This window comes from Pteropus alecto, unplaced genomic scaffold (genome assembly GCF_000325575.1).
Source record: "Pteropus alecto unplaced genomic scaffold, ASM32557v1 scaffold69, whole genome shotgun sequence".
Classification (NCBI taxonomy): Eukaryota; Metazoa; Chordata; class Mammalia; order Chiroptera; family Pteropodidae; genus Pteropus; species Pteropus alecto.
Window position 1 is genome coordinate 7,035,593 of NW_006494610.1, and position 6,919 is coordinate 7,042,511.

At 35.3% G+C, this 6,919-nt stretch overlaps 1 pseudogene; it reads right to left on the minus strand.

Moving 5' to 3' along the window:
- Window positions 1–3,042: 3,042 nt before the first annotated feature.
- On the minus strand, window positions 3,043–5,663 carry LOC112474002 (annotated as a pseudogene).
- Between the last annotated feature and the right edge of the window lie 1,256 nt (window positions 5,664–6,919).

A 6,919-nucleotide genomic window follows, 5' to 3' on the forward strand; every position in this document is an offset into this window, starting at 1 on the left:
TTCAGAGACAAGAGCCTTTTTGCTGTGATCTATTTAAGATTTATTTCTTTAATGACTAATGAGGCTTAGTCAGAATTTTTCTGACAGCTTCGGGTCCTCAAATTTCTGCTTTTATCATTTCCTGTCCATAATAGCCAAATCTATATTTAAAGTGTGTTAATTTTCTCTTCACTTATAACATAGATATATGGGTAGAAGACATATACATCCCATACAAATGTATCCTTCTCTACTTCTACCTTCCAATATTTTGTAAAGACCTTTGCCTTCCATAAAGTTCTCTTTTATACAAAGAATGTAATTAGGAGTAGAGTCCCCTGTTTAAAGAAAATTGCATATAATATAAACCAAAATCAATACTTTATACCCTTTAACACCACTGATATCTACTCAGGTTCTCCTAAAAGGGTCCCCAAAGCAATGAAAAACAGAAAATAGGCTGTTTGTAATTTAAGAACATCCCAGTGCTATTCTATTGTGTGTTATGTCAAAAAATGAAACACAATCTCTATCAATGAGATATGTTTTAGAAAATTTGGATGTGATAAGATGCATTTGTTTTTCTTTCCCAGCTAACCTAAATTAATAGCAATAGTAATCATCTATTGAGTACTTGCTGTTATACAAATTACTCATAGTTTTTATAACATATTTATAATGTATGTATTAAAATTTCCATTTTCAAAATGAGGATATTGAGACTCAGAAAGACAACATAATCTGATCATAATTACACAGCTACTGAATAAGAGAGCTAGTATTTACACCTAGTCATATTGCAAGTCTATATCTATATCAAAATAGTAAACTATAAGTTTCTGGTACTCAGTATACCTAAAAAAAGTGAAATTTGGAGAATGTGAAAAGTTTCCTCTTATCAGAATTTTAATATGATTTTTAAAAGAAGCACCATGAGCAATCAGACAAGTAAAAGTACTTATTCAACTATACAAATCACTGTAATAATTGAAGAACACGTTATTATCACCGAAAAAAGGAAAAGAGAATACTATTTATGGTGGGGAAATGAATTTTCTATCTTTAAAGTTTTATAAGGAAAAGTATAATCCCATAATGATAAAACTAAAGGAGCAAGAGAGTTTGTTTCCTTCTTTAAACTTGTCCAAAAGCTGCTTCTAATAATATCTTCATTATAGAACAGGCTGGCTAGGCCAGTGTGTTGGTGCATTTGTTTGTTTATGTAAATATTTAATTTTTAAAAATAGTTATTTTTTATTGTTAATATGATATACCTTGGTTGCTCCAAATTCAAGCCATAGAGAAATGTATAGCATCTTTCTTTTTATTATATTCTTCTAGATTATTTTATTTTTTACTTTCTTTTCTTTCTTCCCTTCATTTGATTTTTATTTAGTTTCAGAAATACTGACACAGTGCTTAAAATATCAAATGTCTCTATGAAGCTCTCTGCCATTCCATCTCCTACTTCTAAGTGACAACCACTTCGAATTTTTCAATTTGATATTTTGGTATTTACTTTCGTATATCTATATAACACATTTATAAATATTTTTACTTCCTGCATTTTCTCATTGAAATTATCTCTTGACTTCTCTTTTTGGAAAATGAGGATTTATACCTTTTCACAATATCCTCTCCAACCCTACTACTACCACACACACACATACACACACACACTTCCTCTCAATTTAGTAAGCAAAATTTTGATTTTGATTTTTAAGACTGAATCCAATATACTATGATTTTCTTTCTTGTACATTTGATTTTGCTTTTAGCTAATATTTATCTCTTTTAAATTTGATTAATTATTTTATAAATACTCTTTACCAATTCAACCCAAAACTCTCCTTCTGTTATACAATAAACCTATTATTATATTTGAGTATACTAGGTCTTCTTCTAATTTTCTCTTTTTAGAAAAACATAGCTTTCTTCGAAACTTCTGACCTACTACAATCCAGTCTGGTTCTTCTCTATGCACATCTCTGATCCTGGACTCTCTCTCTTTGCTATTACCTTAAGATTCTTTTCGCCTCTCTCTTTTGTAGGATTTTCTACTCCCTGGATCCCATGTCTTCCTGTTTTGGGGGATTTATTTTATTTGTCTATCTGTTTGTTTATTTCCTCATTTGTTTACTACTGGCTGATTCTCAATAAAAGATGAAGATGAAACTTTCATTTTGAGAATTTGCATACATGACTATTCCCCATTCTGTTGCTTTTTCACTTAATAGTTTGGCAAAGTATGGAATACTAGATTAGAATTGGTATCTCAAATTTTGAATGTATTTCTCCAACGTTTTCTAGTCAAAAGTGTTACTAAATTTATTCAAATTCTTGATCTTTTGTTTGACACCTGGTTCTTTATCTTTCCCTCTCTCTCTTCATAGATATGTACCAAGCTAAGTTCTGTTTCCTTCCATTATGTTAGGCATTCTGTGTGTTGATCCCCTTGGAATGGGAATTTATATTCTTCAGATCTGGTAATCTTTTTATTTTTCAAATAGTTTAATGTATTTTAACAGCAAACTTAGAGGAACAGCACAGAAGAGAGATAATGTTAAAAACATATACTCGCACGTAGGACAACTCAGTTAGAAAAGTATAATTAATGGATAGAATCTTCTGTATGATAAAAAATAATACTACAACCACCATTTAATTGACATCAGTAAGAAATTTCCTTGTTTTAATAAAAATCCAAATACTGGCATTTTCCAGAAAAAAATTAACAGATTTATTTATAATTGTTATAAAATTAAACTGCTAAATCTTGTTCACCGAAACATTTTGATTTGCATTAATGCTTCATATCCCCTGCATTTATATTAAAAATTCACAAACAAATGAAAAAGAAAAAACTGTCAAAACTGATTTCTGCCCCCTATTTTTTCACTTGTAGTCCTATATTGAGGTACTTGTTGATCCCATGGAAAAAAATACCTACCATTCTGAGGAAGAAAACATTTTTTTTAAATTAAGTTTATTGGGGTAACATTGATTAATGCAATTATATAATTTTCAGATGTAACTTTCTTTTTTAGAATGAAATGTTTTCCATCATAGTGGATCCTTAAGCACACGTACTTGGTATGCTAATTGGATATCTTTTGGCATAATTATTACACTCTTGGCATGGATAGTATATAAGTCGGTATCTTCAAAAAGGCCAACCAAATGGGCCTCACTTGCCTCCTGCAAAGCACCAGTAGCTGCACTCTGGAAGCACAGTTCTGTTTTGAAGTCCTGAGCAATTTCTCAAACCAGACACTGGAAGGGAAGTTTGTGAATCAGAAATTAGGTGGATTTCTGAAAATGTCTATCTATTTTCACAGAGTGCCATAGCACTAGGCCAGCAACAATGAGCTTTCTTCACCCCTAAGTAGAGGGCGCACTCATGGAGTGGCTTTTGTAGTCACTTGCTTCCTTGGTGCTTTACCACTGGCCAATTTGCGAGCAGTCAGCTTTGTAGAGCCATGATATAGAGACCTCCATATTTACACCCTCCTCATTCGTCTGGAGCTCAGCAAGCTGGAGGTGGCACTGGCATGAGAGAGTAGTGGCGGCTATGTACACTCAGGTCTGGTAATCTTTTGCAAATTATTTTGTTCATAACTTTATCCCCTCTCTGCTCTTTTTTCTCTTTCGGAAATTACTATCAGATCTCCTGGACTGTATCCTTTATTGCTTTTCTGACTATGTTTCATTCATTTGTTTTTTTACTGTACCTTACAGGACAACTGTTAGCTTTATATCCCAAAGAATTTTTAATTTCTGCTATCATAATTTTGACTTTCAAAAGTACTACTATTAGGTCTTTGAATGTTACTTTTTCAAAATATCCATTTTAGTTTGTGAATGCTACCAGTATCTCCTTATTGCTCTGAGGGTATTTATGCTAGTTTTATGATTTTCTTCCTTTCTGCTTAATTCATGTTTTCTCTTTTTTTCCTGCTTGTTTTGCTGCTTGTGTATTTGCTCATATTTAAGAGTGGTACAAATGAAATCTCTGAGTACAGATGAGGCTCTTTCACTGTGGTCTTCACTGATCTGACCGGGACATTTCCTTGTGGAAGTCCTGATGTTGGTGTCATTAGAGCTTTCCTTTTGGGATACTCAGATTCCCCAGAGGAGACTTCCTATGTCCTGCCTGGAAGTTCTGGCTGCTACTTTGGGAAGGTTTTTTCTGTTTTTGTTTTTCAGCTTGGGAGCTCATGTCCAGTTTTGTAATTATTTATTAAAATTATATTATCTCACTTAGACACAATTTATATACACGAAACTGAGATAACTGGGAGGCAGAGCTATTAGGCACTTAAACATTATCTCAATAAAATTTTGCATTAAAATGTTACCCTTACTATTTCCTGTTTACAAACACCTGTCACAATATTGCAGCAAACTATGTACAAGTTGTGGGATTGTGAAGTGGATGTCACTTTACAGAGAAATTGAACCAGGTGGCGTTAACATCACAACTCAGGGGTAGTTTTACCTGTAAACTATGGAGTCAAAAACCTGATCGACTAAATCAAGTTATCTTTCCTCATAGAGTTCACAATCTAAACTAATGTTGAAAAGCTATTTTGGTGAACATGATATATGTTTTCTCTTCAACCCGTGCCTGGCATAGAGTTTCTAAAACCCTTATAATTTCCTAAGAGATAAGAGATCAAGTGTCTTTTGTTATATTAATAAGGTGACTTTTGGGAAAATACTTGAGGATGGGGACTGTTTGCTAGTGGAGACAACTATATGATTAGAAGGTTGGAACTTTCTGTTTCACCCCCAGACCTCTGAGGAGGGAAGAGCAGCTGGAGATTGAGTTCAATCACCAATGTGTCTTTGAATGAATACACTGTGGTACATATATACAATGGACTATTATTCGGCCATAAATAAGAATGAAATCTTACCCTTTGCAAAAACATGGATGGACCTAAAGGGTATTATGCTAAGTAAAATAAGTCAGACAGAGAAAGACAAATACCATATGATTTCACTTATATGTGGAATCTGAAAAATAGAATAAATGAACAAATAAAACAGAAACAGACTCATAGATACAGAGAACAACCTTAGAGTTGCCAATGGGAGAGGTGTTGTGGGGCTGGGTGAAAAGGGTGAAGGGATTAAGAAGTACAAATTGGTAGTTACAAAATAGTTACAGGGATGCAAAGTACAGCATAGAGAATATAGTCAAAAATATTGTGAGATGGGAAAAAATGACATAGATGATAGAGGCTTTGTTCATCCCTCTTGTGATCAAACCAAAGTTGTGACAGAAATGTGGAGCAAAGAGCAAGCAAAGTCACCTGGGATCTAGATGAACAGAAGCACTACAACTAGGGAGATAAATAATAAACCAACCTGCAACAGTAGAAGGTAGGATGGAGCAAAGAAGCGAGGCTGCCCAGTCTGAGCAGCTGAGTGGGATGGAAGCTGTGGCAGTGGCAGCTGCAGACACCTCTTAAAAGGCGCATTTCCATGAGTAGACTTTCACAGTGACAGACCTGCTCGCTCTCAGCACCAGTGCCGGGTCAGCTGCACCAGGGACTTACAAGGCGACACTGAGTTGACAGAATGAAGGCCAAGCCGAGACTTGCTCTGTATAAAAGTGCCGGCAGTATCCATTGTTCCTCTGTTGAGCTGTTCCCTCTCCTGGTGTGAGGACAAGGCATCGCTGTAATCAAGACGTCATCAAACTGGATAACATAAGTCACTCAACCCAGAGAATTCCCTGAAACTCCGCCTCCCCCAATTCGAGGCCCCACCCAAGCCACATCCTGTCTGTCCTTGGCAAGTCAGGTGCTCTTTGCTGAGCACCACCAACACTCATACTGGTGGCAGCTGGTCTTGGTTCCTAGTGTGGACTCTTGAGGCAATTATAAACATAGCATCTGTGGGTTCCTTGCTGAATCTTAACAGGTGGCCCCGGAGGGGCACAGGCTTGAGCTAAATTCGGCATGCAGCTGAACGCCTCTCAGGACTGTGCCACGGGACACCTACTACACAAAGCCACTTTAATAAGACTGGGAGACTTAGGAGCTTTGCTTAGCACAGAAAGACAGCCAAAATGGGGAGACAAAGAAGCAGAAACCATATAAGAAAACCGAACAGAGATCCAGGAATAATAGTCAAGCAATCTAACAGATGCAGAGTTCAAAACACTTGTTATAAAGATGCTCAATGAATTTAGGGGAATGTAGATGAATTCAGTGAGAACTTTAACAAAGAGATAAAAAAAAAAAGACATGAAAATGGAAATGGAAATTATAAAAGGGAACCAGTCAGAAATAAAGAATACATTATCTGAGATGAAAATATATTAGAGGAAATCGACAGAGTGCATAAGAAGAGGATTGAACCACAGATATGGAGTATGGGGAAGCAAGAAAAAGGAAGCTAAAGCTAGAATAATAATTTAAGGAACCTATGGGACACAATTAAATGAAAAAATATCCTTGCCATAGGGGTACTTAAAGGAAAACAAGAAGTTGAAGAGCTATTCGAAGAAATGATCATGGAAAACTTCCCTCACCTGGTAAAAGAAATAGACATAAAACCTTGGGAAGCTCAGAGTCTCAAAAAAGATGAACCAAAAGAGGCCCACAACAAGACATATTATAATTAAATGCCAAAAGTTAAGTACAAAGAGAGAATCTTAAAAGCAGCAAGAGAAAAGCAGATAGTTACCTACAAGGGAGCATCCATAAGATTGGCAGCTGACTTCTCAAAAGAAATTATGCAGGACAGAAGGGTTTGGCCGAAAATATTCAACATTATGAAAACTCAGGATCTACAATCAAGAATATTTTTATTCAGCAAAGCTATTGTTTAGAGTCAAAGAACAAATAAAGAGCTTCCCAGACAAAAATAAGATAAAGGAATTTATCAACACCAAGCCAGTATTAAAGGAAATGTTGGAAGGATTTCT